Below are 23,773 nucleotides of genomic sequence, written 5' to 3'. Positions count from 1 at the left end.
GCCGGAGCACTTGCACAATCGCGTTCTGTTGGCGTTCGTTGGGCATGCTACCGACCTCGCGTCGTGGAACGCGAAGAGGGACGCTACGCGCGTCGTATCTTCCATCTAGCCTGGCCGTTAATTCTCACAGGGCGAGCGGGGAACGCGGTCGACAGACGGGCGAGAGGGGGGCAGCGTAGGATAGGAGAGAGAAGGGGAGGGGACGCGCATGCGCTCGAGCTTATCGCGGCGTTGCGCAGGAGAGAATTTCGGCATGTCTAGCCCGCGTTTCAGAGGAAGAGTGGAAAGGGGGAGGGGAGAGGGGTATGGGGAAGGGAGAGGGAAAGTGGAGAGGGATAGAGGAGAGTGATAGTGGAGAGGGGAAGGGGAGATGGTGAGTGGAGAGGAGGTGTGTGGCGAGGGTATGCGCATGCGCAGTAAGGGTGGTCACGCCGCACACCACCACCGCATTGAGCTCCGCCTTAAAGGGTTCATGAAGCACCCCTTGGGCTTGTTGAAAAAACACATCCTGTGAAAAGCTGACACGGCTATGAACTGCTCTGCCAAATATTACAGTCGTGCGCGTCGCGTAATGGCCACAAGCGGAGCGCGAAGTTGCCGTTTCCCCAGGTACCCTCTTTTCAAACAGAGGCCGGTTCTCACTCTCGTCGGTGGGCGGGGCGTCTGTCCGTTTACGTCGCGGATCTGTCCGTTTACGTCACAAGAGACATAGCATGCTTATTGGCCGATAGCCGACGTAGATCGAGAACGGCGTTCGGATCACCTGCGCTTCTTGCCGCGGGGTGCCGCCACTTGCCGGCGCCGCACTCCTCAGTACACGGTAGCCGCACTCGCGCAAGCGAATCACAGCGGGAGAGCGATCGCGTTTCATGACGCGCGCTGACGTAACTTCTTTACCCCATGCCAGCCCTCCCTGTCTAGCTTCCAGTGCGCTCGTCGGCACGAGAAAAGAGAGAAAGCGCTGAGAGCGTGCGCCAAACCCCCGTAACTCCGCTGATTCTTCACGGATTCGAGAAATTTTTGCGGCAATCGATTCGGGAGGCAGTACACTCCGATACTGAGGTCATTAGATCATTACTTGGAAAAGTGGTTCATGACCCCTTTAAGATACTTCGCATCTAAAAAAATCACAAGAGGCCGAAGGCGCCTCTTCTCCCGCCGCCGGAGAAACGCATGCCGGAGAACAGCTAGCGTGCTTTGAACCAAACGATCGCGCAAAGGCTTGGACAATACAAAAGCCGAGAAAGCACACAATAGAAAGGTTTAGTTACACGCACGTAGGAACTTCATGTACGCAAACGTGAAAAATTTACGTACCTTATGTGCACGTTGTCTGAAAAGCTTTTAGCTACACGTACTGCACGTACGGCGACGCGCTCGAAGGGGGAGTACGTAGCTCCATCTATCGGGGAATATGAACACTGTGGTAGCCAATTTTATCCAAGATGAGTATTTCAGCATGATGCGCGATCAGCTGGTCCGTGGGGTCAGTCCCGTCGCGAACAGCGTGGGCGCTGGACACTTTGTGGTTCTGTCAAGCAGACAGCGATCTCTGTTCACCGCACTGTGTGCCTCATGTTTTCTTCGAAAGGGTTACATTCCCTCACGTCGCGTAGCAGGTATAAATCGTCGCTCTTCGAAAGCGAAGGCGCGGAGCCGCTCCAGTCACCCTGTCGTGTTTCGGTGCAAACTGTCTGCGCGCGCTCGGCACGCTATCGCCTGTTCGTGATCATGCGAAACTTCCGCGCGAAGCTGTCTACGTGCGCAAGGAACGCACGCAAACAATCGAATCTCACGTACTACGTCCGTGAGACCAGCGCTCGGCCACCACATTCTGCCCATGCGCACTGCTTACATGTAGAAGCTCTACGTACGCAACGCCTCTACGTACGTTTAAAGTTGCCCTGCAACATTTTACCAAGTAATTATCGAACGGCTTCTTAAAAAGAGCTTATTGCCTCATGAATCAACTGCCGCAATTTTTTTTTTGAATACATCAAATACGAGCAGAGTTACAGAGATTTGTCGCACGCTTCAGGCGCTTTCTCTCTCTTTTCGTACCAGCGAGCGCACTTAAAGTTACGCATAGGGGGGATGAGAAGGGGGCAAGAAGCTACACCCGTCCATCAGCACTCGTGATGACCTTGAGCACTTTCTTTTTTTCTTCGACTGCGCGGCTTACTTTCAGTGTCATCGCGAGCGAGTGCGCGGGCTCAAGACAGCATCCCGCTGCCGCCGCAGTAACATATGTACACAGATATATGTAGCTCACGACGCTCAAATCCGCCGATGGCCGTGAACTTTGGGTTTATGGTGCAGTCATTTTGGTTCATGACATCATTTGTAGAGAGAAGAGAGCATGATTTCTAGCTTAATTTGAGAATTAATTGTAAATTGCAAGTCCCGGGCTCAGGAGCCTCGAATACCGATCGGCAGCGTTACAGGACCCCTTTAATATAAGCGCCAGGAGACAGAGGGAGGTGAGTGGAGTGGTTCGGTCGGCCAGAGAAGTGCTGTGTTACGATGTTGTGCCGTCAGTGAGTCGGTCTATGAAGAAGTGTTGAGAGAAAACGCCATGCGGTCAGTGCAGAAGTGTTTTGAAGAAGTGACAGAAGTCTCCTAGAAGTTAATGCTGAAAAGAGACGTGTAATCACCGACAGCCGATGGGGAACCACTGGTCTGCGCCGCAGTCATCGTGAGCCTATGTGCGTGCGTGTTTCCGGAAGCTGGGAACTGCTGGACTGGACGAGCGGATGAATATGAAAGGACTAGGTGTTCGTGAATATTCTCCAGTGTCTTGTATTTCTGCGGAATTCGACTAATTGTCCCCCATTATTGTTAAAACCATCTGAGTTGTATTGTGATTGAACCAGCCAAGTGTGCTTGTTGAGATGTTTGTACTGCCTTAATTGAGAATATATTTTTGTGTGTGTGTGTGTCATAAACACTTGTTCTGACTCGGTCGACCACAACCGGCGTTCGCTGGTGCGCTAAAAGGATTTATACTCTTAAAGTGACCATGCTTTCGTGGTGCGTTTCGGGGGGCCGATACGTCATCCTTGGAATGTGCCCGGCGATGGCCTCCCATTGACGGGTTGTGTCGACAGCGGACATCATCAGCGCCAGAAATTAGTAGACGACGCTGCGAAGACTCGTTTTAATGGAAGGGCGCTTCTTCCAAGCTTTGTGTTAAACAGTATTAAAGTGGCCTAAGTCGCCTGTGGATATAATCAGTATATTGCGGACAAAAACGGGACAGCCCGCAAGGACAAAGCTGTCAGAGCTGTGCACCCCTTTTTGGCCCTGTGGTTTTGCGCGTCGTTACATGGTTCTTAAGCGACGCCTTAAAGGGGCCCTGCCACACTTTTGCAGCATGGTCAGAAAACGCTGCCGATCGGTAGTCGAGGCTCCCGAGAACCCGCGAGCCAAACGGTATTGCGCAGCACGTGGCCTGGGATTTACAATAAATTCCCAATGTCAGCTGAAAAGCGCTTCCTCTTCTCTCGACAGAAATGATGCTTTCGGCGTCGCTGCCACTGGCCACGCCATTGGCTGCTTTGAACATGGCGCGCTCGGTATATAGTTACTACAGCCGCCGCGGCAGGACGTCACTTGCCCGCGCATGCGTGCGATCGCACTGAAAGTATGCCGCACGTTCGAAGAAAAAAAAAGAAACAGTGCTCAAGATCACGAGGCGCGCGTGACGTACCTTCTTCCCCCCTGCTTAGCTTCCAGCGCTTTCGTCAGGACAAGGGAAGAGAGAAAGAAATTACAGCGTGCGACAAACCTTTGTAACTCCGCTCGTACTGAAAGGATTCTAAAAAAAATGTGGTGGCATATTTGTGAGGAAATAAACTCCACTAACGAAGCCATTCTATGGCTACTTGGAAAAGTATTGCAGGACTTTTAAACGATTCTGGATTTTTTTTTAAATAACCCATTCAGCCCGCAGCCTAAGCCCTTTGGCCCGTTCATACTGATTTAAGTGCTCTGTGTTTACACCGTGTTACATATAAGGTTTTCAACATTAATTTTTATAAACGACCTACCATCAAAAATTACTGGAAATATTCGACTATTTGCCGACGACTACATTCTTTCGCGAAATATCAACTCGCATGATGACCACATAGCATTAAATAATGACTCAAAAGCAGTGTCAGACTGGTGTAACGTTTGGCAGATGACTATAAATACTAAACAATCTGCTGTCCTATCAATAGCTCGGAAGAAAATTAAGTCGAGCTTTTCATACATCGTCAACGGCATCCCGCTGGAGCACGTTCAAGAACACAAATACCTTGGGCTAACAATAACACACGACTTGAGATGGAACTCCCATATCAACAACACAACATCTACTGCGCTAAGCGACTTTTCTTACTTCGGAGGCACCTCCGATTAGTTCCACCTGATGTAAAAATCCTGGCCTATAAAACCTTTGTTAGGTCAGTCCTTGAGTATGCAAATGTGATTTGGTCCCCATACACAAAAGAACTAGTTAAGAAAGTAGAAGGCGTCCAAAGGAAAGCGCTGAGGTATATATATAATAAGTATAAGCCAACAGACTCCCCCTCCGAACTAATCAAGTATGCTGGGATTCTAACATTACAAATCCGATCAGTACTAGCCCGTTCTAAGCTTTTGCACCAGCTTCTGCATAAGCAGTTTAACATTGATGTCTCCAGATACATTTCCAGAAGTGAAACACGGCCATCGCGACATAAGCACACACAAACACTCAAGGAATATCCTTTTCGTACCGACTGTTTTAAAAATTCATTCCTTCCTTTAGCGATAAGAGAGTGGAACGATATCAGCGAGGCCATCACTAGCAGCTGCTCCTTGGATGTGTTCACTTGTTCGATGGAAAATAGCCTGCTAGCGTTGCAGACTTAACTCTCCTGTACTAAATTGAAGATAATCTTGCTTTTCACTGATTTTTTTTCTTCACTGCGTCCTTTTGGTGTTCGTCGTTATCTTATCATCTGGATGTGTAACTTATTATCGATGTACGGTTGTTACTCTCAAACCTTGTATAACTATACGCATGCGTGAAATGCTGTCTAAACACATCTGCGTACTCTATCTTGAAGCGATTTGTTTCACATTCTAAAAACGTTATTTGTGACTATAGTGACCATATTTTGAATGTCATACAATGTACATACTTTCGTAGTTATATTTGCACCAACACTACTGATTCATATATATATGTACATATACGTGTGTCTGTAATTTGTTTACTCACTTCTTTATCATTGTTTTTGCCCTTCCTGTTATAATCCCTCAAGGGATTGACAGTATTTGTAAATAAATAAATAAATACGTGTCGCTACTAATCGCAGAGCACCAACACGCCGACCATTCCACCGCCCCTGCTTCGAGTAGTGCCGCTGTTTCGGGACGTCACTCATGTAACGTATCTGATTGGCTTCTCAGTGTTCGTACCGGAGGAGAAAAAACTACTGGCCAGGTTCGTGGCCGAATCTTGTAGCACAGAAATCAACCAGAGATAGAGGGAGCGTGGCCTTTGTAGTCTACAGCGCACCGGCGGAGGATCGCAAAATGCGGAGTTTAGTCCCGACTGCTCGGCGAAGGTAATTAAGCGAAAAAATCACACTTCCGCTTAAGGGCGAAGCAATAAATGCGATAGCAGCAAATTGTAATGCTATACGAAGTAAGGCTAGCAGCTAACTCTTCTGGATCCGATCTCGCGCAACTCCACAAAATGCTGGTGTAAGGGAATACGGCCGCTCCATTGAGAGAAGAGGTTTTCGTACAGTCTGTCCTCTCAACGCGAAGCGGTGAGAGCACAGCACGTAGAACGGTATACGAGCCGTTTGCTTATGTCTGCCGAGATAGCGCGCGCGCCATCTCTCGCGACCACTGCCAAGTTCTCAGTTACTGCTCGAGCGACGCAGCCCTCCCCTACCCCTCCCCTCCCCTGACGTCCCTTTATGCTCCTTACGAAAGACGGGCGGCGTGTTTCCTCTCTGCGTGAGAAGGTATCGACGGCAGGCCTCGCACGCGAGGTGATGTTATCGCATGCACCCTTCGTGCGACGGAGATGGCCGGCTGGTTTCATCTCTGCTTCAGCCGCGTTCGTCGCCAGCGCTCGTGAGCTTTTACTCGCCTGTAGAACATACGATGCGCGGGGTGATGTTATCGATTTGGACTTGATACGGAAAATAACGGTGACGGCGACGCCACGGTGATGGCAAAAACCTGTTGAGATTGTCCGTATCATTGTTATCGCGATAAAAGCTCGATTTAGGAGGAGCATATCCTTTAATTGTCTATGAGTTCCTTAATGCAAGGTGTTTCGTTTAAATTACTGTGCAAATGATTTAGTCTAGTTGAATTTAACTATTCACACAATCCAAAAGAAAGAATGTCATAGGAACCTTTTAAATGAGCTTTGTGGGTTTCGCTGTTTCACTCCGCTTCACACTTCCTGCTGCTCAGCTAGACCACACCGCTAAGTAATTTGGTAGATGTATGTCATAACTGCACCTATGGTGGCAGCGTGTAGTAGCCTGATAGAATCGCACCTTAAGAACAAAATCAAAAGGACGAATCACGTATGTGGTCATGATCACAATTCTGTACACAGGAGAACGAAAGACGACACTGTTTGGAAAGATGGCTTGTGTGAGCTCCCGGCGCCCTCGGCTTCTCGTCAAACACATGCAATGTAGACGCTGTTATCTTGCCCACACCTTATTTCCGCTTTCTTTTGCAGCTGGATCACTTTACAGGAGTATTTTTGCAGCAAAGCTGTCTATGACTAGGCTTTCGGCGACCATGTCCGCCTCCAAAGCGATGCGTAGAACAACAGTACTCGCCGCCCCGGCCTCGCCCCTCGAGTACTTATATTTATGTACACCTTAAGGAAACCCAAATGCGATACTGCGCTTAGATTTAGGTGCGCGTTAAGAAAACCCAGATGGTCAAATCAATCTAGTCTTTTACACCCCGACGTGCCTCATGGTTGTATCGCCATTTTGGCACGTTAAGCAATTTTTGTGACGTTAGGAAAGCTGATTTACCTATTAACAAATGCGTCCACTGAGAGCTGCGGCGCTTGTCCTTCAGGATGAGCTCCACACAAACATTCTTATCTTTACTCGAAGATACTTTCAAAAGCGGAAACCAGATATAGGACAAATAAGAGCTTTTTATAAAGGTCATCATCATCAGCAGCAGTACTGCCATGCTCCGCCGAATCCCCTAGCGTGCATGTGAGCCACGAATACAAGGATCTACCCTTTTCTACGTTGAATCCCGTTTACAGAGGAGCGAGAGACGCGTTGTATGCCTACCACTGGCTCTCACGATCGTTCTGCGCACGGACAGACGCGCCTGGCGTCGCAGCAAAAAATACGTTTAGTGTTTCTCGCTCGATACAATATTTTGATTTCCACAAAAAGATGATGCGTACTTTCGAGTGAAAAACACGGATGTTTGTTTTCAGATGTAAAAAAAAGTAATTCATCATTTGGCAATGCCAAATCTGGAATACAATTGCAGAGTAATGCATTGTACCTAGGTGGTTAAATTTGAATCGGTTTTGCTTCAAACTCACGGTCACACATACCTTCTGCAATAAGTTTTACATCGCGAAGAATCAGGCACATCTTAATTAAAAAAGTTCATACCACTTTGTTTTAAGTTCGGTGAACGAACACCGTGAATTTTAAGAACATAATCCATACGAAGCAGGTGTGAAGCCTGTACTTCACATCATTCCCGGGGTAAAGTGTACTAGAAGCGTTTTAGTGTAACGAACGAGTGGTTCAAAGTGAGGCGTCAGCCGTGGACAGAACAGAGGGGGCTGTGATCGAGGGGGATAGGCTGGGTGCACGCGCAGCGCACCTCGACCTCGCCTATCGAGGAACGCGGGACTCCACGATATGCGAGTGCGCCGCAAGGGACGCTCATCGGCGTTCCTGACATACGCGATCCGCATTCTACAGGAACGCTTGGCGAGAAGCGCGTGCCTCACAGCCCGCACAACGCAACCCTATCTACTTGGACCGTAGCGCCACCATAGTATTTTCCACACGGCGCGACTCACCCCCAAGCAGGCGTGGACCCGGTTGTTCGGCGCACTCAAAACGCTTCTAGTACACTCTAATACAGCTGCTGCGCGCGGAATGAAACTGAAACTGTAGAAGAAAACTTGCAGACGGTTCGCTATAGCTAACGCAATCCAATTGGAATACTATACTTCCCATCATTCCCATGGTGGTTGAACGATCGCAGCGCCAGATTCACATCTAGGTTATAGCATGGCCTCCGAAATTGGCAGGCGGCGCGCGCCACCGGCTAATCTCGGAGGCCATGGTCATAGTATGAATTGGGGAAACCATGCGAGCAGAAGCACCTACATGCACAAGAAGAGTTCGTAGCTATTTTACACCCACATAATGCAGCTTTATATTAGGAAAAGTCAAGCGAGACAACATCACTGAGATGCACAAGAAACGTTCGTAAAAGTTTGGCAACAGTCTTGCGTATGAAAAGTCTGTCAACAATCAAAACTCGATGCAGAGGTAAAACGGCAAGATCTAAGAATAATTGGAGAAATAATGCGAATAAATAGCGCTGAGATGCACAAAAAGCGTTAGTAGCTATTTTCAGCCCCATAATGTAGATTTATATTTGTCAAAGCCAGGGGAGAACAACAGAAAAACTGTTCGTAAATGTTTGGCAACAGTGCTGCGCACGCAAAAGTCTGCCAACAATCAGTCCTCGATGCGGAGATAAAGAGGCAAAATGTAAATGTGGAGAAACCATTCAAACAAAATGCACTGCGATTCCCAAAAGCGGTGTTCGTAGCTATTTTATCAGCCGCAGAATGCAGCTTTAAATTTGGTAATGCCAAGCGAGATAACACCACTGAGATGCACAAAAACTATTCGTAAAAGTTTGGCAACATTGTTGCGTACGTAAATGTCTGTCAGCAATCAATCCTCGATGCGGACATAAAGAGGCAAAATGTAATTCTGATTGGAGAAACCATTCAAGCAAAGGGCATGGAGATTTATATTTATATTTATATTTGGAAAACCCAAGCGAGAGAACACCACTGAGATACTCAAAAACTATTCGTAAAAGTTTGGCAACATTGTTGCGTACGTAAAAGTCTGTCAACAATCAATCCTCGATGCGGACATAAAGAGGCAAAATGTAATTCTGATTGGAGAAACCATTCAAGCAAAGGGCATTGAGATTTATATTATATTATATTTGGAAAAGCCAAGCGAGATAACACCACTGAGATGCACAAAAACTATTCGTAAAAGTTTGGCAACATTGTTGCGTACGTAAAAGTCTGTCAGCAATCAATCCTCGATGCGGACATAAAGAGGCAAAATGTAATTCTGATTGGAGAAACCATTCAAGCAAAGGGCATTGAGATTTATATTTATATTTATATTTGGAAAAGCCAAGCGAGAGAACACCACTGAGATACTCAAAAACTATTCGTAAAAGTTTGGCAACATTGTTGCGTACGTAAAAGTCTGTCAACAATCAATCCTCGATGCGGACATAAAGAGGCAAAATGTAATTCTGATTGGAGAAACCATTCAAGCAAAGGGCATTGAGATTTATATTTATATTTATATTTGGAAAAGCCAAGCGAGAGAACACCACTGAGATACTCAAAAACTATTCGTAAAAGTTTGGCAACAGTGTTGCGTACGTAAAAGTCTGTCAACAATCAATCCTCGATGCGGACATAAAGAGGCAAAATGTAATTCTGATTGGAGAAACCATTCAAACAAAGGGCATTGAGATTTATATTTATATTTATATTTGGAAAAGCGAAGCGAGAGAACCCCACTGAGATACTCAAAAACTATTCGTAAAAGTTTGGCAACATTGTTGCGTACGTAAAAGTCTGTCAACAATCAATCCTCGATGCGGACATAAAGAGGCAAAATGTAATTCTGATTGGAGAAACCATTCAAGCAAAGGGCATTGAGATTTATATTTATATTTATATTTGGACAAGCCAAGCGAGAGAACACCACTGAGATGCACAAAAACTATTCGTAAAAGTTTGGCAACATTATTGCGTACGTAAAAGTCTGTCAACAATCAATCCTCAATGCGGACATAAAGAGGCAAAATGTAATTCTGATTGGAGAATCCATTCAAGCAAAGGGCATTGAGATTTATATTTATATTTATATTTGGAAAAGCCAAGCGAGATAACACCACTGAGATGCACAAAAACTATTCGTAAAAGTTTGGCAACATTGTTGCGTACGTAAAAGTCTGTCATTAATCAATCCTCGATGCGGACATAAAGAGGCAAAATGTAATTCTGATTGGAGAAACCATTCAAGCAAAGGGCATTGAGATTTATATTTATATTTATATTTGGAAAAGCCAAGCGAGATAACACCACTGAGATGCACAAAATTTATTCGTAAAAGTTTGGCAACATTGTTGCGTACGTAAAAGTCTGTCAACAATCAATCCTCGATGCGGACATAAAGAGGCAAAATGTAATTCTGATTGGAGAAACCATTCAAGCAAAGGGCATTGAGATTTATATTTATATTTATATTTGGACAAGCCAAGCGAGAGAACACCACTGAGATGCACAAAAACTATTCGTAAAAGTTTGGCAACATTATTGCGTACGTAAAAGTCTGTCAACAATCAATCCTCAATGCGGACATAAAGAGGCAAAATGTAATTCTGATTGGAGAATCCATTCAAGCAAAGGGCATTGAGATTTATATTTATATTTATATTTGGAAAAGCCAAGCGAGATAACACCACTGAGATGCACAAAAACTATTCGTAAAAGTTTGGCAACATTGTTGCGTACGTAAAAGTCTGTCAACAATCAATCCTCGATGCGGACATAAAGAGGCAAAATGTAATTCTGATTGGAGAAACCATTCAAGCAAAGGGCATTGAGATTTATATTTATATTTATATTTGGAAAAGCCAAGCGAGATAACACCACTGAGATGCACAAAAACTATTCGTAAAAGTTTGGCAACATTGTTGCGTACGTAAAAGTCTGTCAACAATCAATCCTCGATGCGGACATAAAGAGGCAAAATGTAATTCTGATTGGAGAAACCATTCAAGCAAAGGGCATTGAGATTTATATTTATATTTATATTTCGAAAAACCAAGCGAGAGAACACCACTGACATACTCAAAAACTGTTCGTAAAAGTTTGGCAACAGTGTTGCGTACGTAAAAATCTGTCAACAATCAAAATTCGATGGAGAGATGAAGCGATTAAATGTAAATATCATTGGAGAAACTATTTGAGAAAATACCACTGCGTGCTTTAGAAGCTGTCGGTGGCTCACCAATTTCGTTATTTAGCAGAATTGTGGTTTCAGTTAAATAAACATGCTGAGGTAAGGAGAAACATTGTTTTGCGTTTTGACACGAATGTGTTTGTCTAATAGACATGTCCACTTCGCCGGAGCGCATTCAGTTACTCGAAAAAGCTACGAGCCGTGACGTGATGGAGCACTTGACAACGTCAAGGTACGTCAAGGCACCGAACCCGCCGACACATTCCCAGCGTAAAGAGAAAGAAAGTGGAAGAAATGTACAGTAACAGGACACTTAAACAAACTTGAGAAGTCTGAACTTGCGTATGAACGTGTTCAGATGTTTGAGAACGATGCAGGGAATGGGTACCCACCATCCAGGTGCGTCAGGCAGGCGGCCGCGTTATACCTAATTCATGGGTTAACGTGATTAGAGTTCATGCATGGCCTGCGAGATGTGCGTCCAAAAGCGGATCTCTGGGGGCAGCATTCATTGCGGCGAAACGCATTCCGTACCTCTCATTCGTGTCGAGAATTGCGAAAGCTTGGTGACGTTAAAATGACCTCGCGCAAGAAGGACCTGAAACAGGGGGCGCACTGCTCGCCGAACTGCAGCCAATCAGTAGTGGAGGCCGATATGGACAGTCCACAAGGTGGATACAACGAGAATCGCGCCCCAGGATTCTTCAATCATACGAGTTGCGCAACTCCCCATAGGCCCCACGTATCAATATCCGAAATCGCCATTGGCCAAAATCGTGGGGTGTGCTGCTTGTCGCGTCAACTGTTGACCAAAAAGAAACTATTAAACGCTATATCTTGTGTTTTGCGTTGCGCAGAGCCGTGACAAAATGGCAGCACAAAAAGTATCTGCGTGTCTGTGTTTTGAATTGCTGCTACCAGATGGCGCGAGCCTGCAGACCCCCGTCGAATCGGCCATGGGCATGTCCAGATTTCGGAACGCAGTTTCGCCAACTGGTAAGATCAAAGAACTCTTCCCTTAAGTACGTCGACGCACCGAACTCGCACAACAAACTCCCAGCATAAGAAGAAAGCAAGTGGACGAAATGTACCGTAACAGAACACTTAAAACAAACTTTACAAGTCTGTCCTTGCATATGAGCGTGTTCCAGATGCCTGAGAACGATGCAGGGAATGCGTACCGACCTTCCCAGGTGGGTTAGACGGGCGCACCACCGCGGATGGCGGCCGCATTAAACTTAATTCGAGCGCTAACGTGATCACAGAATCATAGTTGATACACGGCTTCCGAGATTCGCGCGGCCAGAAGCGGATCTCTGGAAGTCGCTCTCGTTGCGCTGAAGAACATTGAAAGTTCTGTGACGTCAAATTGACGTTGCGGAAGAGGAACCATAAACAGAGTGTTCTGACTGATACTCACGCGCGTTGCCGATCAGAAACAAGCTACGTACTGAGAACGTGAAGGCAACTACACGGAACACGGTACAGGCGTCTAGCTTAGCTTAAAAGCAAGCGTCTCCGAGCTCCTGCGTGTGTGACAAAGGCAATGGAACAGCGGATATGAGGACCGAAATAATGCAGAGAGATTGCAGCAGCGCCCAGATTCACATAGGTAGGCAGGTAACTGGAAATGCTGGTGCCAACCGCGCCCGTAAGTATATAGTCAAGGTGCGCGAAAGAAAACAACGGAAAATTGAAGACAGGTGACGCGGAAGGTAATGCATGGGGTGCCAATAATGCGCGCTTTCTCAAGCATCGAGGCAAACTAGTAAAGGAGGTCCAACAGCGCCGCCTCACCACATCTCCGCACTGTCGTAAAGAAGGGCATTGGGAGACGATGCGAAAGCTAAATGTAGCTCTCGCAAAATCTTCGCTCCTACTACATCTTTGTGAAAACTTCTTTCGACTGTATATCTCCGGGAGGCGTCAAATCCATTCAAATGCGTTATTATTAGAAAGCGCGAGGAGTGGTTCAGGGCACCTTTACAAAAACATTTTAGTCTGGTTATTTTCCTGCCAACTTTCCGGCTAACCACACTGACCAAGACACAGAAAGAAAGAGAACACATCGCTGGACTAGAAAATGAAAGTTTATTGATAATTTCTAATGAGCAGAGAGGTACACCGGCCTGGCACTCGGTGTTGTGGAAAGTCATTTCTCTAAAAGGTGGCCTCTCCTAACAAAACTCTAACAAAACTATTTCAACGGGAGTTATGCCGGAGTTATGCATTCGAATTCAAACCACTGTAGGAAACTAACTAATGAGTTAACGCAAACTAACTTTGTTTGGGCGACCCATCTTTTGAAGAACACTGTAATGCAAACCTCCTTGATATTAACAGAACTTTTTCAGAGTCCATTGTTTCTGACATGTTGCCCGGCGATTGGAAGGTGGGCAAGATCGTACCGTTATTCAAGCCTAGTGACGCTCCTTTTTTTACTTACGTATCATTTAGCCAACTTTATTTAACTTCCTAGAGTCTACTGTATACTGCTTGTGATGAAGCACAATTGATTTCGTAAATCAGTTTGACGTAAGACGCAGCTAATTTAATGAGCCAATTACCTTTTCGCTAGTGTATTCTTAGATTTCCAGAAGGCATTTCACCTAATTCTTTCTCACGTGGGAAAGCAATATCCTCCGCAACGCCAGCCTAAAGGCCCGACTCCGGGCAATTAGAAAAGATGAAGAGGTGGCCGTCAGACACCACCTGAACGCCACCTCCCTTGAAAAAACAAATTTTACTAAATAAATTGGTATCTCTCTCACACACTATTTCAATTAAAGTTAAGCAAGGTGAGCATTGTCCCCAACATTTCTGTTTGCATCTACAACTTTCTAAAAGAACGCAATTTGCGACAGCTAACGATTCTGACTGCTCTACCTCCCCGGTTACTTCTGCTGTGCCCTAGAGTTCTGTCCACGGCATCCTTTTAAATTTTGATCAATACTAATGACCTGGCTAATGTAGGTAACTCAGTCACCTTTAAGGCTATACGCTGACAACTGCGTAATTTATCGCGTAATGTCACCTTACAGCACTTCATCTGACCTTAACGCGTTATCTGGTGCAACGCATGGCAAATGCATTTTAAGGTTAAAAACCGTAACGTAAGGCGAATCACCCGAATATCAGTGACTTGTAACTCTTCTCTTCATCGCATTGATGGCTCTGTACGAGACGAAGTAACCTCGTTATAGTGTTCACATAAGTGCTTACCTTTCTCGGCAAACCCATGTTAACTACGTCTTTAAAAGCTCAAAGGGCCCCTTACGCATTTGCCTATGACGACTCGAAGGCGAAAGCAAGTTTCTTCTTTTTCTGCAGTCGATATAATCTTCCTCCTTGCCCCCCCTCCTAGAGCTTTCTGGACCAAACGTGGTTTTGCACTGCCCCCAAGGTCGGAAGCATTGCAAGCTTTCGACACTTCACCTAGTATTGCATTGCCTCCGTGATCGGTGGGGCGATCCCGGAGGCACTGCCAAGCGACGATGGCATGTGATGATGTCATCATGTGACGTCACAAAATTTGGCGATCTGTGACATCATGATGACGTCATATGGTGACGCCATCACATGATGATGATTTTTTGCATCATTCGTGTTGACGCCGCCGACGATCAATTTCCGTGTTTGATGAGGCATCTAAGGCTTTCGCCTTAATAATGTTAATCGCACGTTAGATTGCTTGGTTACGCTGAAACTTTTCAAGGGCCCCATCATCTCGTAGATTAACATTATATAAAACATTTCTATGGTCTCAGCTTTATTACGTATGCGCTTTGTGGGATCCAATAATTTCTTATAAATCGACAAAAACGTTACAAAACCCGTTTCACTATGTCAAATTATTCCATCTTTTCAAATATATCATGGATGACACCATGTAACTTCCCAACCTCCCTCTGCACAGACAAATGCATCTTTATCGTTATTGCAAAATATTTTTCGTAATCCACACATGAAAGATAAACTTGTTAGTGATCCACCTTATTTATTTTTAGTGCTAACCACCATCATAAAGTCACTTTTTGTCACAATAACTTGGTCGCTGACTCATTGAAGCCGAAGACAGCCAAGAAATGGAACCACCTCCTTCGTCCCCATTTCAGTGCATTTGGCTTTAAATCCGCTGTCGAGGATTATTAGTGTACGTACTACCGCTAGCATTCATTACCACCCATGTACTTTGTTTTTCGTCACCACTCCCTTCTGTAACGTTTTCGGGAATCGAAGGCGTTGAAATAAATAAATAAATAAATAAATAAATAAATAAATATTCATTGCCAAATCCAAAAGAAAAAAAAAGAAAAACATACGCTCCCCGTCGGGGAATCGAACCCCGGTCTCCCGCGCAATTTCCACTCGTCAAGCAGGTGTACTGACCGCTATACTAACGAGGAGACAAGGTCGCGAAGTTCTTCACTCATACGAGTCCCAAAACACTTCATAGGCTCCATGTGTCAAAATACGGACAGGCGATTGGCCAAAATCACGGAGGTACGTCCGCTTATTGAGGCGCCATCTGTAGGCGGAAAAAGCAAGCTAATAACGGGTATTCCTGTGTTTTGAGTTGACAGGTAACCATCTTGAAAGCTTTGCGATGTGGGCAGCGCAACTCGGACGGAGAACGAGGAAGAACGCTTGAGTCGTGTTCGTTCGTTCTTCCTTGTCATCCGTCCGGTAGCGCTACCCACTTCGCAAATTATGTTCAGTTACCAACTCGCCCAGCTTGCCGTTTTAATCTTGACATTCTTGTCTCTCTGAAGGACGTCGATGACTGAAGTGAACTGGGAGATACATCCAACCAAATCTTTTCAATGTTCAAGACCAGACGCTACGGAGTCCCCTCGGCTGCTTCTTCAGGGGTGACTGGGGGCTGGTTGGCTAGCAGCAGCGAGAAAGGCAAGGTAACGTCGGGACTTAAAAAAACGTCGGGAAGGTAACGTCACGTACGAGCAAACAGGACTGGGAAGGGGCCATCTCAAGTTCCGCACTCAAGATCCATTCAACGGCCGTCCAGAGGGCCCGTGAAAGGGCGGAGAGGCATGGCCTCCCGATTCCGACATGGGAGCAGCCAGCGGCGAGTAGGCGGTCACGGCAGCCAGGGAAAAGGACGAGCACCTATATGCGGCCTCGGTAGCCGCTGTAACGGCCGACGTGGCAGAGCAGCTGGCGGTTGCGCTGGCGATGCAGGATTGCAAACGGCCGCATACCTACAATGACTCCCGAGCAGCCGTCAGGGCTTTAGCCTCGGGAATGGTTGCTAGAGAGGCGGCAGCGCTTCCGTAAAGCAAGTCAACCACAAATTCTACCTCCGTGCATTACATCACGTGGTTCCCCGCTTACATGGGTGACGACGTGCTGCCGGGCCATCCGAACCCCAATGAGGTTGCTCACCGCCGTGCGCGAGAACCCTCGCGCCGCGACGGCGGTGAGGCTTCATTGGTTTTGGAGGAGATCGGACACACAGACCCCTTAATAACCTTTCACGAGATCGTCACCCACTATAGAGAGGAACGCAGGCGCTTCCCGCCTCCACACCCAAAACTATGTCGATCACAAGCACACTTAGGGTGCATCAGACGAGGTCATATCCCTCGCGAGGTTTCCTAAGCCGGATTAACAGAGATATTAATCCACAATGCCCGGATTGTGGGGAGGCGTTTAGCACTTTAGCACATATGCTCTGGCAGTGTCCTGCGTTACGGTATACGTCACATAAGAGCGAATAGGACTGGTAAGAGGCCATCTCAAGTACCGCATTCAAGATCCAGTCAACGGCCGTCCAGAACGCCCGTGAAAGAGCGGAGCGAGGAAAGCGAAAACAGCAGCGATGCGGTTCTCGCTCCTAGGTGGCCCGTCGGTCTGCTGTCGTCCGTAAGTTCGCTCCTGGGCATGTCAGGGTTTTGCAACGAAGTTTCGCAACTGGTAGGACTGAAGAACGCTAATGTGAAGCGGGGAATATAATCAGTGCTCTACTCAATAAAGAAATCTGCATCTATCGTAAACGGTTATCCTTATCCCACCGCGGGTTTACATATATAGGCGACGCTGTTGTCATGCATACGAATGATGACCGAATGCAGAAATTATTGATCCCTCTTTCGTAGGAATCGCTCGTAACACGAGAGTGAAACGTATCTCCATAGAGGCAGTTGCCGCTGTTCTCTATGTTAATAAATGCAATTTAGTGTGTATTGCTACTGAGCCGTCATTACAGACTTTCATGTGGATGCACCCATGTCTACACCCAGTACCACATCTCGTCTGAACATTACGGTCCTACACCGTAGCGGCTTTGACAGCCCGGTATGGTTCGACGCGCTCAGATTCACGAAGGCGAGAAGCAGTTTGCTAGTCGCGTGTCTCGAACGCCATGGTGTTCACAAAGTCTGCAAGTGGGATAACAGTCGGTGGAACGTCCTAACAATTAAGAACCTTAAATCACACCGTATTTCACAACCATTACAGTAGACGGTTGCCCTACCGCGACGGCTGCCTTACACCGTGCAAGCGAGCATGAAGCAGCAAAAACAAGCAAAATCGATTGAATTAAACTCACTGAAAAGGTAGCAAAATAGAGAAGCTGTTTCCAAACACTGCACTAATACCAGGAACTATGAATTTCACCATGCCACCCCCCCCCCCCCCCCCCGATAACTTCTCACTGCCAGCAGTTGTATACATGGGAACGCAAGGCCTCCTCTCTTCTAGCGGACAGCAAAGATTAGACAGCCACTATTACCGGTAGACATGCGTTACTTACTGCTGAATAGAACGGGGCGTTGATACACTTCATAAATTTTGACCCCTACAATGACTAGATCTTTGTAATAAGACTCCCTCAATGCACTGTTCGCCCCTTCCTCCCTTCCGCCTCTTCTAATTAAATCGATGAACTACGTCTCTAGCGCGGCAGCGGTCAAATACGTCACGCCCCGCATGATTTTTCCGCCAAAACATTCCGTTCATAGGCGTAGGAACTCAAGAGCAAAAAAGAAAAAACACGCGTCATCATCAAAACGCCGAGTAACTTACGCCACCCCCCCCCTTATATTTGTGGACCTGCACCTGTATGTGCGTGTAAGTTGGGGTACTCACAAGTTAGCCTCCGCTCTGGGATAATCCACGGTAGAACACGCGCCTTCAAAGCACGGAAGGCTTCTCAAAGCACAACTTACGCGTTCGTCCTTCTTGATTCAATCCACTGGGAGCCGATGTAAATCCAAGGCAGCACCCATATATCTCGATAAAGCAACAGCCACTGCAGGTACTTCCTCGTGCGGCCAACACAAACATACGAAGGCAGGAACTCAAACAGACCGCTCACCATTACCGACGTTGTAGCTGTTTCACGATCACGCTCACAGAGTTGCAAGTACACCTCAAACGGGAAAAGGGAACCCGAACACTGCGGCAAATTCATGGTGCATTCCACACAGTTTTGACTCGGAACCAACATAGGGCGGCACACAGCACACAAGCAGCCACCGTGTTTGTAGCTTTGTCCTCGCCGTCTCGCGATAAAACGACAACGCCGCGCAGCACGCTAACTATTCAAACGGCTCACTGGAAGAAACAGCGCTTGCTGCCCGCGTTCTAGCGGTTTTAGTGCCACGTGCCCACACTCGGTCGACTTCAAGCCGTTCAAGCGTTCAAGCGCCCAACGGTCCCGGCGTGAACTGTCATTGGTTGCAGGAGCGCGTAACCACATGGCGTGACAACGAACAGCCAATGCAGTGCTAACTATGACCTTCTCCTCTTATTTCCTTCTCTGCGATGCGTTGGCGAAGAAAGCGGGTGAGGGGGGGAAGGGGAGCGTCGCGGCGGTTTTTGCAGTAGACAGTGGTGGGGTTTAGATTCTTATTGATGAGACGAAGGAAGCCTCGCCCGACCGTTGGAAAGTTCTGTTTGTTTGTTTTTTTTTTCTTTTATGCTGGCCGATTAGATTTCGGATACATTATAGGGGCTTATTGCTAGAGATGACTTTCTCAAAGTGGTTAAACGGTGGAAAACGGTTGATGTACCAAGATAAACTGCGTATACGTGCATCAGTGCGTTTCTAATAATAATATCTGGGGTTTTACGTCACAAAACCACATTATGATTATGAGAGACGCCGTAGTGAAGGGCTCCGGAAATTTCGACCATCTGGTGTTCTTTAACGTGCACCTAAATCTAAGTACACGGGCCTCTACCATTTCGCCTCCATCGAAATGCGACCGCCGCGGCCGGGATCGAACCCGCGACTTTCGGGTCAGCAGCCGAGCACCGCAACCGCTATACCACCGCGCCGGACAGCAGTGCGTTTCTAATAAGCGGTCACAAGTCCTCGATGTGTCCGTCAGCTTTAGTGATTGCTTCAGTTACGCTATCCATAGACGTATGCAGGGTTTTCCATTAGGGGTCCAAGTCTCACCTCTGCGCCCCCCTAACCCCTTCTGTCGAGTCCGAAAAAAAAAAAGACAAGCTCCGCCATGCATGCAAAAATGAAAATGGAGCGATGACGTGTTTCTCAGAGCGGCCTGCCATAGGTCGTCGGCTTTCCGGGGCTAAAGGCGCGAAGTAAACAGTTCTTTGAATCCACCATCTGGGGTCCTCCGTCGCCATTATCATCAAAAAGCGCGAAAGCCATAACCCTGCGCATTAAAAATGGCGTGAAAGGTCCGACTGAGTAAAGACATGGGGCAGAATTGGCGCCCCTCTTCAGATGAATAAAGGGGGAGGGGCCTTCCCCCCCTAATCGGAGGGTGTTTTTGGAGGTAATTCGGCTTATCGGATTTTATTTTTCGTAAATCCCCAATTCTCCGAAATTTGGAGTTTAATTTCGCATTATCCTCAATACTCCAATATCTTAGATGAAGTATCTGAACACCAAAGCAGCAGAACAAACGAAGCGTATTTTAGTTGTCCGGAACGTTTGAACACACAAACATATATACACACAAGCACAAATACTTGAATACAAAACACCTACATTTGTGTGTAATACAGCCTTAGAGTTTGTTGTAAAAGACGCAAGTATAGTTTACCAGGCCCGCACATTGAATGCCGTCTGGCGAGCCTCAATGCCACCTGGGGACCGTATATCAAGATGTCGTCTTGCGCTTCCGAGGGCCCTATATGTTGACGTCTCTCACTCCATGCGCGACAAGCCCTTTGTTAAATGTGCAATAGGGGCGGTCTACGCGATACTGTTGGCTTGAGATAAAGTTTATTTCGGCCAAACCGGCCGATGTATCAATGACCGCTTAGAAATGCCCTTGCGATAAAGAACGGAACAGGGACATATTGGCCGGTAAAATCGGAGTTTATCGATAAATCCGAAATGTAAAATATTTTACAGGCGAGTGTATATCGGTTTTTTTTTTTCGGATTTCTCTGAAAACACGGAGCCCTAGTTATAGTACACCGTTCCATTATTTCAGTATAGTCCGATAATAATTTGATGATATTCTTCATATGCGGAACAAAAAAAAATCCTCACAGGATCTCTTGCATTCACCTAAGATTACTCGAACGCGAAAGCAATCTTCTTTTTCTTGTGAGTCGACGTGTTTATTGATCCTGCTCCGCAACCCGCCGAAAGCTCTCTGCACGTAGTGTACTTTTGCACTGCCTCTAGGATCGAAGGCACCTCGCCCGGTTTTGCACTGTCTCCGGGATCGGCCCACCTTTGACCAAGCTACGATGTCATGTGATGACTTCAGGATGTGACGTTACGTCACGTGACGTTATGATGACTTCACAAATTTTGGCGATCTGTGACGTCATGATGGCGCCATGAGGTGACGTCATCACATCATAACTTTTTGCATCACTCGTGTTGTCCTCGACGCCGCCGGACGCCGACGGTCAATTTTCGCGCATGATGGGGCATTTAAAGCTTTCGCCTTAATCATTTTTTTTTCATTGAGCCAATAAACGTGTCTAGTTGATGAATCATGAGAACACGCTAAATTGAAACACAACACGAATAACTCTTCATGCTTTACCCTGTAAACTAGCGCGTCAGTCTGTCGTTTCTGTTGTGATTTCAGATCTTCCATTGTATTCATCTGCAGATAGATATGCCGCTAATAGGGTCTCCACTGATTACATAATTTATAGAAGCATACTCTTTATTGCTTCTAAATGCAACTACATATTACAAGCGAATAGTTCTTCTCGACCGACAAGTTCAAACGCTATATATATGTTAAGGTATTCTTTGGAATACCTTCAAATTCGCTCATAATTTTTCTAGTTCAGGGGCAATACGTAAATGATCTTATCCCACCAAGCGCGTGCCACCACTTTCAACCCGCCGCGTAAAATCGATTAGCTTCCACCAAGAGCGCACATAAAAAAAAATTACACCATCTCCCGCTAAAGGGGACCATGAGGCGATGCGAAGTCGGAGCACTTGCACAATCGCGTTCCGTTGGCGTTCGTAGGGCATGCTACCGACCTCGCGTCGTGGAACGCGAAGAGGGACGCTACGCGCGTCGTATCTTCCATCTAGCCTGGCCGTTAATTCTCACAGGGCGAGCGGGGAACGCGGTCGACAGACGGGTGAGAGGGGGGCACCGTAGGATAGGAGAGAAAAGGGGAGGGGACGCGCATGCGCTCGAGCTTATCGCGGCGTTGCGCAGGAGAGAATTTCGGCATGTCTAGCCCGCGTTTCAGAGGAAGAGTGGAAAGGGGGAGGGGACAGGGGTATGGGGAGGGGAGAGGGAAAGTGGAGAGGGTAGAGGAGAGGGGAAGGGGAGATGGTGAGTGGAGAGGAGGTGTGTGGAGAGGGTATGCGCATGCGCAGTAAGAGTGGTCACGCCGCACACCACCACCACCACCACCACCACCGCCGGATTGAGCTCCGCCTTAAAGGGGTCATGAAGCACCCCTTGGGCTTGTTGAAAAAACACATCCTGTGGAAAGCTGATACGGCTATGAACTGCTCTGCCAAATATTACAGTCGTGCGCTTCGCGTAATGGCCACAAGCGGAGCGCGAAGTTGCCGTTTCCCCAGGTACCCTCTTTTCAAACAGAGGCCTTTTCTCACTCTCGTCGGTGGGCGGGGCGTCTGTCCGTTTACGTTGCGGATCTGTCCGTTTACGTCGCAAGAGACATAGCATGCTTATTGGCCGATAGCCGACGTAAATCGAGAGCGGCGTTCGGATCAGACGCGCTTCTTGCCGCGGGGTGCCGCCACTCGCCGGCGCCGCACTCCTCAGTACACGGTAGCCGCACTCGCGCAAGCGAATCACAGCGGGAGAGCGATCGCGTTTCATGACGCGCGCTGACGTAACTTCTTTCCCCCATGCCATCCCTACCTGTCTAGCCTCCAGTGCGCTTGTCGGCACGAGAAAAGAGAGAAAGCGCTGAGAGCGTGCGCCAAACTCTCGTAACTCCGCTGATTCTTGACGGATTCGAGAAATTTTTGCGGCAATCGATTCGGGAGGCAGTACACTCCGATACTGAGGTCATTAGATCATTACTTGGAAAAGTGGTTCATGACCCCTTTAAGATACTTCGCATCTAAAAAGATCACAAGAGGCCGAAGGCGCCTCTTCTCCCGCCGCCGGAGAAACACATGCCGGAGAACAGCTAGCGTGCTTTGAACCAAACGATCGCGCAAAGGCTTGGACAATACAAAAGCCGAGAAAGCACACAATAGAAAGGTTTAGTTACACGTACGTAGGAACTTCATGTACGCAAACGTGAAAAATTTACGTACCTTATGTGCACGTTGTCTGAAAAGCTTTTAGCTACACGTACTGCACGTACGGCGAAGCGCTCGAAGGGGGAGTACGTAGCTCCATCTATCGGGGAATATGAACACTGCGGTAGCCAATTTTATCCAAGATGAGTATTTCAGCATGATGCGCGATCAGCTGGTCCGTGGGGTCAGTCCCGTCGCGAACAGCGTGGGCGCTGGACAATTTGTGGTTCTGTCAAGCGGACAGCGATCTCTGTTCACCGCACTGTGTGCCTCATGTTTTCTTCGAAAGGGTTACATTCCCTCACGTCGCGTAGCAGGTATAAATCGTCGCTCTTGGAAAGCGAAGGCGCGGAGCCGCTCCAGTCACCCTGTCGTATTTCGGTGCAAACTGTCTGCGCGCGCTCGGCACGCTATCGCCTGTTCGTGATCATGCGAAACTTCCGCGCGAAGCTGTCTACGTGCGCAAGGAACGCACGCAAACAATCGAATCTCACGTATACGTCCGTGGGACCAGCGCTCGGCCACCACATTCTGCCCATGCGCACTGCTTACATGTAGAAGCTCTACGTACGCAACGCCTCTACGTACGTTTAAAGTTGCCCTGCAACATTTTACCAAGTAATTATCGAACGGCTTCTTAAAAAGAGCTTATTGCCTCATGAATCAACTGCCGCATTTTTTTTTTGAATACATCAAATACGAGCAGAGTTACAGAGATTTGTCGCACGCTTCAGGCGCTTTCTCTCTCTTTTCGTACCAGCGA

The 23,773-nt window shown here is 47.2% G+C and overlaps 1 non-coding gene across 1 annotated transcript; it reads right to left on the bottom strand.

Annotated features, from left to right (window-relative positions):
* Positions 1 to 15,626: 15,626 nt before the first annotated feature.
* On the bottom strand, positions 15,627 to 15,709 carry Trnav-gac (transfer RNA valine (anticodon GAC)). Its single transcript is given in 2 exon segments — positions 15,627 to 15,661; positions 15,673 to 15,709. It is a non-coding gene; the product is annotated as a tRNA-Val (tRNA).
* Between the last annotated feature and the right edge of the window lie 8,064 nt (positions 15,710 to 23,773).

Source organism: Rhipicephalus sanguineus, chromosome 1 (assembly GCF_013339695.2).
Source record: "Rhipicephalus sanguineus isolate Rsan-2018 chromosome 1, BIME_Rsan_1.4, whole genome shotgun sequence".
Taxonomy (NCBI): Eukaryota; Metazoa; Arthropoda; class Arachnida; order Ixodida; family Ixodidae; genus Rhipicephalus; species Rhipicephalus sanguineus.
The sequence above is the reverse complement of the archived record's forward strand: the minus strand, read 5'-3'. Positions and strand labels throughout refer to the sequence as shown.